Genomic DNA, 12,711 nt, shown 5'->3' on the forward strand with positions numbered 1-12,711 from the left:
ATCTTTGGACGATATGCCACTGAGTTTGCATGTTTGATCTTAAACTGTGCACAAAGTTCGGTCATCATTTTGTTGTTCAGGTTCAGAGCATTATCTGTAATGATCCTTTCTGGTAGGCCATACCGGCAAATTATTTCTTTCTTTATGAATTTGCAGACTGTGGACCTCTTAATATTGGCATATGAAGCAGCTTCAACCCACTTGGTAAAATAGTCAATTGCCACAAGGATGAAACAATGTCCATTCGATGCTTTTGGTGTGATTGCCCCAATGACGTCTATTCCCCACATAGAAAATGGCCAGGGTACTGTCATTACATGTAAAGGAGATGGGGGTACATGAATCTTATCTGCATATAACTGGCATTTATGACATTTCCTTGCATAATCAATGCAATCTGTGTGCATGGTAGCCCAATAATATCCATATCTCATTATTTTTCTAGCCATGGAAAGACCATTTGCATGTGTTCCACATATTCCACTGTGTACTTCCTCAATGATGCTTCTGGCTTCGCTATTATTTACACATCTCAATAGCATTTGATCATTGCTTCTTCTGTACAAAATCTCACCATCAAGAAAGTATCCAGTAGTCATTCTTCTCAATGTTATTTTATCAATTGCAGATGCATTTTGTGGATAACTTTGATACTTGATATATTGCAAGATATCATAATACCATGGTTTATCATCTGCCTCTTCTTCCACACTGTAGCAATATGCAAGAATTTCATATACTTGCATTTTGATTGGCATTATATCAACTTTATTAGTTGCCTAAAACATAGCAGCTAATGTAGCCAAAGCATCTGCCATTTGATTTTCCTCTCGAGGGAGATAATTGAAGGTGACTATCTCAAATTCTTTCACTAATTCGAGGGTAAAATTTCGGTATTCCAACAATTTAGGATCTTTTGTTTCCCATTCACCTCGTAATTGATACACCACTAACGATGGATCTCCATATATCTTGAGATATTTAATTTTTCTTTCTATGGCTGCTTTCAATCCCATGACACAAGCTTCATATTCCGCCGTGTTATTGGTGCAAAAGAACTTCAGTCTGCTTGTAAAGGGATAATAAATATTTTCTGGAGAAATTAATACTGCCCCGATTCCTCGTCCCAAGGCGTTGGATGCTCCATCAAAGTAAAGCTTCCAAGATTCATCATTTGTTCTGACTTCTTCATTCTTGGATATGAACAACAAATCTTCATCTGGAAAATTAAAACTCAAAGGCTGATAATCATCTGATACACGACTGGCCAGAAAATCAGCTATGACACTTCCTTTTATCGCTTTTTGGTTGACATATACAATATCAAACTCGGATAATAACATCTGCCATCTAGCCATTCTGCCTATCAAAGCTGGTGATTCCATTAAGAATTTCAAAGGATCAAGTTTGGATATCAACCAAGTAGTATGATATAACATGTATTGTCTGAGTCTTCGAGTAGCCCACACCAAGGCACAACATAATTTTTGTATTGGTGGATATCGAATTTCACAATCAGTAAATTTCTTGCTCAGATAATAAATGGCTTTTTCCTTTCTTCCAGATTCATCATGCTGTCCCAGTACACATCCCATCGAATTTTCAAAGACTGTCAAGTAGAGAATTAACGGTCTATCAGGCATTGGTGATACTAAAATGGGGGCATTGGATAAATATTTCTTAATAATATCCAAAGTTTCTTGACATTCATCATTCCAGACTTCAGGATTGTTCTTTCGAAGTATTTGAACACTGGATCACATTTGTCAGTTAATTGAGAAATGAACTGAGATATATAATTTAATCTTCCCAAAAAGCCTCGAACTTCTTTTTTTGTATTGGGTGGTGGAAGATCTTGAATTGCTTTTACTTTATCTGGATCAATCTCGATTCTTTTTTTGCTGACCACAAATCCCAAAAGCTTTCCGAAAGTTACCCCAAAAGTGCATTTAGCAGGGTTGAGCTTTAATTGATACTTCCTCAATCTCTGGAAAAGCTTTCTCAAATTTTGAATATGTTCTTCTTCGGTTCGGGATTTGGCAATCATGTCATCCACATATACTTCAATCTCTTTGTGCATCATGTCATGAAACAGAGTTACCATGGCTTTGATACGTTGCCCCTGCATTTTTCAATCCAAATGGCATTACTTTATAGCAGAATGTGCCCCAAATGGTTACAAATATTATTTTTTCCATGTCTTCAGGGTTCATTTTTATCTGATTATATCCTGAAAAGCCATCCATGAATGAAAACCATGCATGTCCTGCAGTATTGTCCACCAAGGTATCTATGTGGGGTAATGGAAAGCTATCTTTCGGACTAGCTTTGTTGAGATCTCTGTAATCCACACACATTCGAACTTTCCCATTTTTCTTTGGTACTGGAACAATATTGGCTACCCATTCTGGGTATTTGGCTGCCTGTAGGAAACCTGCATTAATCTGCTTCATCACTTCCTCTTTGATCTGCAACAACATTTCTGGCCTCATTCGCCTGAGCTTTTGTTGGACCGGTTTATATTCTGGACTAATTGGAAGTTTGTGCATCACTATATCTGTACTCAAACCAAGCATATCTTGATAAGACCAGGCGAAGATATCTTTGAACTCTTGAAGGAGATTTATCAATTCTTGTTTTATTTGGATTGTCAAAGTAGTACCAATTTTCACCTCTTTCATTTCTTCATCTGTTCCCAGATTTACAGTCTCAATCTATTCTTTGTGAGGTAAAATCTGTTTATCTTCTTTTTTTACCAGTCTTAATAATTCAGTAGGAACATCACATTCTAGTTCATCCTCACACTCATTGATTTTCTCCAGACATATGGGCTGCTCTAAATTTATCTCTCGATTAAATTTAGGAATAAACATGCTATTAACATTGTGACACCTGCAAATTTAAGTCGGACATATTTCCGAAAGGATATAGTAAATAAATGAAAAATAATGAATATAAAAAATGTAAAGAATGTAAAGAATGATTGCCATTTTAGAATTTTAAAGAAAATTTATTATATTTGTATTAGGTGAACTTAACATAATTTCCTTTACAAGATAACAAAAAGTTTTCATATTCTTGGGCTAAACATAAAGATTAGTTCTGAATATTACTCTGTGTTAATATTAAAAACTACAGGGAGGTCTTCAACAATCTAATTGTTGAGTGTTTCTCCAGGAAAACAAGGACGAATCTTAGCCAAGTATTTGACATTCTTGTTGTCATTCATGATCATGTTGATAAATAATCCTTCCATAGCTTCTTCAACTATGCTTTGATCTTTTGTCAACTTTTCTTCTTTAAAGGCCTCAACAAGTTGTTGTTCTACATTAACTATTCCTCCTGATCTGAATGTGGTCTTCAACTGCGGGAAAAACATGTGTTCCCAAGGGATTTCTTCTCCTTTCAACCTTGCCTTTCTATCTTCGCATCTTCTTTTCATCTCTTTGTTCTTTTGCTGAAAATTGGGCTTGAATCCAAGCCCAAAACGATCTTTCTTCATCTTCATACTTACAGGAACTGAACTCCCTTGAAGATTCTTTCCCAAACCTTTCCCAGTTTTAGCTCCGATGCCTAAAGTCTGTCGTACAGTCATCTTGGTGCAATCAGACAATCTGGGATGTGGAATTTTGCTTCCCTCTCCAATAAAGGTTGCATTGACAAATTCAAAAGCTCGGAAAGAGCATTCGAGAGCAACATCATTGGTTTCAATATACGGAACATCACTTGTTATAGACGTAATGATTTCTTCTTCAGCTCCTACGCATATTAGTTGTCCATCAACAACGAATTTCAATTTATGATGTAATGAAGAAGGAACAGCTCCTACAGAATGAATCCATGGCCTCCCTAATAAAAAATTATATGTAGGGTGGATATCCATCACCACAAATTCAATATTGTACACGACTGGTCCGATCAACAACGGTATTACCATTTTCCCAAGCACCTCTTTTTGAGTGCCATCAAAAGCTCGCACTACATTCTGATAACTTTTCATGTGCGACTTATCCACCGGCATTCTTTGAAGTGTGACCAGAGGTATCAAGTTAAGAGCGGATCCATTGTCAATCAATACTCATGGCAAAACATGACCATGACAATTTGTGGTAATATTCAAAGCTTTTACTGACCCCATTCCGTCTTCAGGTATTTCATCATCCGTGAATGTTATGTAATTGTCAGCGGCTATATGTCCCACAATTCTGTCAAGCTTATTGAGGGATATATCTTCAGGGATAAAGGTTTGATTAAGTATTTTCATCAAGGCATTTTTGTATGCTTCTGAATTCATCAATAGATCAAGAATAGAAATTCGCGCTTGTTGTTTATGTAGTTGTTCAACCACACTATATTCACTATGTTTCAGGAATTTCAAAAATTCTTGCGCTTGTTTTTCTGTTACAGGCTCATTGAATGTTGGAGGGGATTCATCATCAAATACCTTTTAGGGTATTACCATGGCTTTTCCTTTTGCTTTCATCTATTCTGATGTATTTGATGTTTCGGGAGAGTAACATCTCCCACTTCTTGTAAAGAATCCGACTTTACTCACTGCTTCAGACGTAGAATCCACACTCTGTATTTTCTCTTCTGATTTTTCCAGAGAAACAGATCCTCCTACCATTGAAACATTGGTAGTATAATTCCAAGGTACCCTGCGGGTATCCTTATATGGAAATGGTAAAGGAGTTGTGATAACTACTTTTGACTTTGTTGGTGCAGGAATCACTGTAGATGATTTCACATTAATAATCACGGGATCACTTGTTCTCTGATTATGTTTAGAATCTTCTGATGAGCAAACATCATCTTCTCTTTTCCCTGGTTCTTCTTCAAAGAATTCTATCTCTTTGTTATTCATCAATTTTTGCACCAAATCCCTAAATTCAGGACATAGTTGAATTTCATGTCCCTTCTCTTGATGATATTCACAATAATTCTTGCCTTCATTATGCTTTGGCCTGAATTCTTGTGGAATCATACCGGATAAGGAAAGTTGTTGAAATATCCAACCAAAAGGAGATTTAATCTCAGAAACGTCAGTTTTTGCTTTCTTTCTATTCTCTTCCTGAATTGTGTTCACGTTTTTATCTCCATGATTTGGCAGCGGATGATTTGATGTAGATGGTGAATTGAATTCCAACTTTCCAATGTTGATCAAATTTTGAACCACCCTTTTGAATGCCAAACAGTTTTCAATAGAATGACCCGTAATTCCTTCATGGTAAACACAGTGCGCTTTTACATCATACTATGGAGAGAATGGTGGTTGCATGGGAACCAACGGATAGGGCCGTATGACATCTACTTTTAATAGCGAATCATAGATCTCAGCATAGGGTACTGGTAAAGGTGTAAAAGATAACCTTTCACTTTCCTTTCGAGATCCTCTGGACTCTACTCGATTAGTGTTTGTTTCTTCTTTCTTAACCCTTGGTTGGGTTATTGTAACACTTTTCGAAGAATCCTTGTTGTAAGAGTTTGCATTGTTTACTTCGTTCTCTTTTTTTCGGTACATAGGTCTTTTGGAAATAGACCCCTCATTTGATTCAATTTTACCACTTTTCAAGACATTTTCAATGAGTTCTCCATAAATGACCAAATCTGCAAAATTTCTGGTTGCATTCCCCATTAGATGACTTAAATAAGGAGCTTTTAACGTATGGACAAACATTATTGTGGCCTCTTTTTCTGATAGAGGTGGCTGAACTTGGGTTGCTGTGTTACGCCATCTCTGAGCATACTGTCTGAATGTTTCATTATTCTTTTTCTCCAAATTTTGGAGAGTCCATCTATCAGGGACCATGTCTGTCATGTGGCAGTACTGCTCTAGGAATGCCTTAGCCAGATCCTTCCAGGATCTAATGTTGGCTTTGGTCAGTTGAGTATACCATTTTAAGGCTGATCATGTCAAACTATCTTGAAAGCAGTGAATTAACAATTTCTCGTCTTTCACATATCATGCCATTCTGCGACAAAACATAGTAATGTAGGATGAAGGGCATGTGGTACCGTCATATCTATCAAATTCGGGAACTTTGAACTTGATGGGGAGGATTAGGTCTGGAACCAAACTCAACTCACTAGCGTCAAACCCATAGAATGATTCAGTTATTTCCACGGATTTCATCCGTTCTTCTAAGCTCCTGATCTGTCTGGTCAATTCTTCATTTACTTTTTCTTTCTCATTCAGCTCATTCAAATCTGGGATTAGATGCTCAGCATTAAAATCCCCTATTTTCACATCTGATATAAGTGGATTTTTGCTTGAAGATACAGGATCCACTTGTTGATTTTCATGTGGTTTGGCCTCTTGAAGTGCTGATGTGCGGGCATTGATTTGTATAGGTGTAGTACCATAGTGATAAATTGGTTCTGGTGGGAAACCTAGAGGATACATAGGTTCTTGGTCGAAAGATATAGGATTTTCATGTATTTTTCCAATGATAGTCTGCTTTTTAAACATGTCTTCTATTTTCTGCATCATACTGTCTTGTGAGTTTGCAATACTGGCTTCAATTTTCTCTAGCTTCATTCTCATCTCTGCTTGTTTTTTATTATGTTGTTCCTCAATACGTTGTATTTTATCTTCCATAATTTTCTTAGTAGCTTGTCTAGTACCGTAGTGATGTTGTATTTCTCGTTTGGCCAGAATAACTGCGATTGGAAATTCTTTTGATATTACTTTTTCAAATTTTAATTAATGAATGTTATCTTAATAATAAAAACTATACATAAAGAAAATAATGCAATGAATAATGAATGTATGCAAAATGCATGTATGCAAAAGGTATTGATCCCAAAAAGTTAACTGTCATAGAACAACTTTCATCGGCATACAAAAGTCTTTATAATAGTTCATAACTACAGATAAGGTGTAGCTTTCGTATTAAGCTCTATAATTTCTTTCATTAGCCATGACATCTTCTTTCCGAACTTAGAAACTGGATCAACGTGATGCTCAATTATTTTTGCTTCAACAGCTAGCTCCCCAACATATCTAGCAACTTCGCTCATTTGTACCATGTCCTCGAATACCATATTGCTTCTTTCTTCACTTCTTTCTACATAGAAATCAGTCGATTTTTGCCATTGTTCATTAGTTCCTTCGAGAGTTTGCTCTAACTCAGTGATTCTGACTTGACAATTGTGCAGAGTTTTTTCAAGATCTCTAATGCGTCTACGCAGTGAAGCACTCTCCTCATTACTTTCTTTAAGATCACTAGGTCCTAGACGAACCTTTTCTTGAAATAATGACTCTTGAAGTTGCAAAATGTAAGCATTAAACTCTGAGTTTTTGTTTCTAGACTGATCCAGATCTTCTTCAAGTTCTGTTCGTGCTTCTTGCATCCTTTGATTAAGCTTCTGGATTTGAACATTCTTGTTTCTGCATCTTTGCATCCAATTGCTAGCCACTTCTTGCTCTACCTCAAGTTTGGTGTTGAAATTCTTTTTTTCCAGCTCCCATTTTTCTTTTTCAACATCGAACTCTTCAATCCTTTGGCTCCTAACTTCAAGTTCGGCAATCAGATGGTTCATTTCAGATTCAAATCCCTTGAACATGGTATTTTTCTCACCTTCAAATTTCTCAAGCATGTCGTTCTTTATCTCTTCAAAATCTTTGGCTCGATCCCTTTCTCTCTGCATTTCATTCATGATCTCGCAGTGTTCAGCTTTGTGTTTTATAATTCGCTCTCTTCTGTCAACCTCAAAATTTTCCATTTTCTGTTTTCCTTTGTCAAGGCTTTTGAGTAGACGGCTATTCTTTCCTTTCAAATCTTCAACTCGACTTTTCTCGATGTTCAATTCTTTGGTCATCTGTACTGTTGATCCGCTCGGTCCTGATGCTCTCCGGGATTTGTATAGCTCCTGGTAATTTTTCTTTAACGTTCTGAATTCACCATCAACTTTTTCTTTGTTTTCTCTCAACATTGCACATTGTGATGAATGAAAGTCAATGTCAACACCCAACATAGCTTTATCTCGTCTCATTTGCTCTAATTCTCTCGACCAACCTTCTCTTTCTACTTCAAACTCAGCTCTCAGGATTTCAATCTCTGATGGAACCACCTTAATGCGATCTTCCATAGAGATATCCTCATTTTGGTCTGGTAGAGGGATGTTTTCATTTTTCCTAACAAATCTCCATTCCTCATAATCAGGAGTTAACATTTCTTTTGCTGCTTTAGCTCAGATACAAAAAGTTGTTTTCCAAGCTATAAAGGCCTCCATGATATTTCTTTTATAATTTTTGATGTGGAATGCGAACTCAGACGAATGTAATCCAGCAGTGACAGGAACAAATTGACGACCTTCATACTGTCTTATGACCAGAAGTGGTGCATATCTAATTCCTCCCCATATTCCGAGCAGCATTACCCAGTTGTAATCACCACATTTGTAAAAGAATTCCCTTTGGATTTGCCACGGGGCTCGCCAAACAATGTAATTGCTTTACAGATTTCGAAAGGCATTAATCCACATATCTTTCGTAATTTCTTTCGGCCATTCTTGCTCCAGAAATTCTTTCAATGGTGAGTAGTATGTATTAAAGCGCCGATATGAAACCTTTTCTGTCCTCCAAAAATGGCTACGGATCCAGACATATAACAATTGGACACACCCTGAGAATCATCCACCTCCTAGCTTTCTACAAGCGTTTAACGATCTGAAAGTCTCTGCTAGAATTACAGAGCAGGATTAACCCTTTTCGGTAGCTGCTCAAACAAATCTACTACTGCAGCTTCAATATATCCCATTACTTTTAGGAAGATGATCATACCATACATACCCAAAGCAAAGAGATTGAATCATACTTTAGTGTCTGGATGACTCTGAATAAGTTCTTTAATATTGGTCCAAGCAATGCCTTCGCTTTCGCCCTTTTGTTTTGTACGGGATACCACCCATTCCTCTCGTACTCCGGCAATCTTTGCTAATTTAACTCGAAAAAGTTGAGTTTTAATTGACCTTGAATAAATTCGATTCTCCAAAGCCCCTTCTATATGTAGCAAAGTTGTGTACTCTTCAATAGTAGGAACCAAGTCCTCCTTATTGAGAGTGAAGCAATTGTACCCTGGATTCCAGAATTGAATTAGGGCTCGAAGTAAGTCATCATCAACTTCGACATAGAGCAAATATGGGATGTCTCCGTAAGTCTGATAAAACTGCAACTTTTTGTTTGAGTCCCAACTCTCCCAAATGCCTCGCAAATCTTGCATATCATTTCTTTTTAGCGAAACTGGAGCATAATTGGCTAACTCAGATATATAGTCATCCTGCAGTCTGTCTCCCCCTTGTCTTTGTAAGTCCTCAGCCCACTGTCTTACTTCTGAGTTTAGAACTATTTGATTTGAACACTTTTTATCCATGGATGAAGGTTTTCCAATGAGACAATTAACACGAGGATCAATGCCTTTTATCATGTATGATGCTATGCAAACAGAAGAAATAAAGAACACAAAAAAAATGAATTAGTTTACATAATAAAGGAAAAAATAATTTAATAATAATGTCTACCTAAATATCTTTATTTAAACATGCTTTCTTCATACTTTAAATAATTTAAATTCACATGCAATTTATTCAGTAAGAAAATAAATTAATTAATTAAAAGGAAAAGTTAGAATTCATTTCTCCTGTGTGTACACCTATTTTGGACAAAATTTCGGCATGGCTTCAGATCGGAAGAATTTCTAGGGTTTATTATATGCAGGGTTTTAGATCTAAGAATAAAGGTACCCGAATTGTCCTTGTTAGTGCCCCCTTGGGCTGCTAACCCTCAATCCTAGTCCATCACAGACGAAAGTGGATTGAGTTCAATTCGAGGGGATACACTTCTCTATGCCTGAAACGGAGAATAAATTCTCACAAAGACATATAGCATATGAACCCCGAAAGTTACTTGCTAGGTCTGACACGGAGAATAAATTCTCACGAAGACGTCGCTTTCACTCCCACTTAAAAGGGACAAACTCAATTATAGAGCTTTATGTTATGCAATGCAAGTGTTGTGTGTGAGGAGAAATGTTTAAACCTCTGACAGAAAAATAAATAATGAAATAAAATACTTGCAAATAAAATGAAATATTAATAAAATAATATATATATAAATACTATGAAAATAATAAGTATATATAAAAATTTTGAAAAGAAAGAATTATAAATTAAATATATGAATTTTTAATTTATAATTAATAGAGACAATTTATAATTGATTTTAAAAGCTTGACCAGTCCCCAGCGGAGTCGCCAAGCTGTCGTAACCGGTTTTCGTCCGGGCACGAATTTTTACTTGATGGAGAAAATTAATGTGGATAAAAATGATTTTGATTTAAAATAAATATTTTGGGAGTCGCCATTGACCTTTTGGGGTTAGGTAGGTCAAATACCTAAAAAAATTCTTTTAAAATAGTTTTGAATAAAACATAATTTAAAAGATAAAATTGGTATGCGTATAACAAAAAATTTTAGTAAAACAGGATTCGTGGTCGATTACGTTTAGGGAAGGATTAACAACCCTATAACGCCCAAAATTGGTACTTTATTAATTATAAATTGTCTCTATTATTAGAAATTTTAAAAATTCAAAATATATTTAATTTATAATCTTATTATTTCAAATTTATTAGTATCTTTAATAAAATCTATTAATTTATATATAAATAAGATATTTATTTATTAAGAAATATCATAAAAGGACTTCTAGGTGCCTTAAGACAACTCTTTTCTTTGATATTAAAAAAATAAATATTAATAAAACAATTTTCTAAAAAATAGATTAATATATAATTTATAAAAATAGGATATTTATTTAATATATATATAAAAAACATATTATTTAATATATATTTATATGAATAAATAATAATACTTAATAATAATAATTAAATATATTACAAATAAACATATAAAATTAAAATAATAAATTAAATTAAAATATAAAATATAAATAAATAGTGACCAAAATAAATTTATACCAAATTCGAATGTTAAATTAAAATAAATTAAAACATGCTTCCGGGATTAAAATATTAATTAATAAAGTTACGAGGGCTAAATCGGTTATTTTAACTAAAATATTTATATAAACATATTAGTGACTAAATTATAAAGTAAATGAAATTAGAAGACCAAATTAAAACATTTAGAATTTGATTTCAGTGACTAAAATGGAATGTTACAAAACTAAGATGGTTGCGGAAATGGTTTAGCCAAACGCGAAATTACGGATATACCCCTTCCTAAAACGACGTCGTTTGGGAAGGGGTATATATTTCCCGAAACGGTTGGCCCGAAGGGTTAGCATCCTCGTTTCTCTTCTTCTTCTTCTCTCTTTAACTGAGAGAGAAGAAAACTATCTCGCTTCTCTCTAGCTTCCCTCACCGGAGGGAAATCAGTTATCAGCCGTCGCCGTCCCCACCGCCGGCCACTACATCCGGTGGTCGGAAAATTTTATTTTACACCAAAACGTAGATCGGACCGTCCTAATGACGGTTCTGGTGACCATTTTTCTTAAAAAGCTCCCGATCGGAGCAAATCTACGAAAATACCTTCGGGTTTTGGTTGTTTCCGGCGACAGTTGCTTTTCTTGGTGGTAAGACTCTCAACTTCTTCTCCCTTTTTTTTTTGGTTTCTTTGGTTGCTTTCTGGTCTTGCTTGTTCTCCCTTTGCCGTGTGTTTTTTCTTTGTTTGCAGGTGAACCAAGGTTTTATAACCTCGTCGAGACGTTCATCGAACCGGGTAATGGAATGGCCCTCGGTGAGTCACCGAACTATGGTGGTGACTCACCATAGGGTAGCAATGTGGATGGCTCGGTGGCGCTTCTGGAGGCTTCTTTGAGGGCGACGGCAGCTGGAACGTTGACGTGGGGCGGCTGGAGACAGAGGCGGCGCCGCGTGGTCCCTAGGGTATGATACCCTAGGGTTTTGTCTGGAGCCATCTTGGCCGTTGGATCAAATCAGATCCAACGGTGGAAAGAGAGAGGCGGCTGGATGAAGATGTTGAAACCCTAGTTGAGTTTAGAGTTTCTATTGGGCTGTTGTAACTGGGCCGGTTATTGTTGGGTCTGTAAATGGGCCTCTGGGCCTGAAGTGTAATAAAATAATATTAATAATAATAATATAATTATAATATAATTATAAAATAAAAATAATAACAATAATAAAAAATGGATAAAAAAATTAGTATCTTCACTGCTCATGAATTTGAAGCTAATTTTCTTTTGGGAAATTGCTTGAACTGCTTCTTGAAAGCCCAGATTTTGATCAAACAGCAAAGCTTGGAGTTTTTATTGGTTACCCTTTGCACAAATTTGCTATACCTACTGTGCAAACAACAATTTCACCTCTCATTACTTTTTTTTATGAGGAAATGCTGATGTGAATTATGCAGACATAAATGGGATTCTGCAAAAGAGGCTGCTCCATTAATATTTCTGGCTATGATTATGAATTCTTATTCATGCAGGCTCCCCCGCTTTCATTACAACCTCTTTACAACTAACCAACCAACAATCAAACTTAACATTATTTCCCACACTTCTCTCTCTCTCTCTCTCTATTTTCTAATTCTTCCTTTTACTTTTCATGCAAATTATTAAATGCCATCTTTAAATTCTTCTCAGAGTATCTTAGACATCTCCCTTTCAACGGCTATCATATTCATCTGCGTCTGATGGACTGAGATTCTTTTGTGAGAATTAAAACTG

The sequence above is a fragment of the Hibiscus syriacus genome, unplaced genomic scaffold (genome assembly GCF_006381635.1).
Source record: "Hibiscus syriacus cultivar Baekdansim isolate YM2019G1 unplaced genomic scaffold, ASM638163v2 tig00110429_pilon, whole genome shotgun sequence".
NCBI lineage: Eukaryota > Viridiplantae > Streptophyta > Magnoliopsida > Malvales > Malvaceae > Hibiscus > Hibiscus syriacus.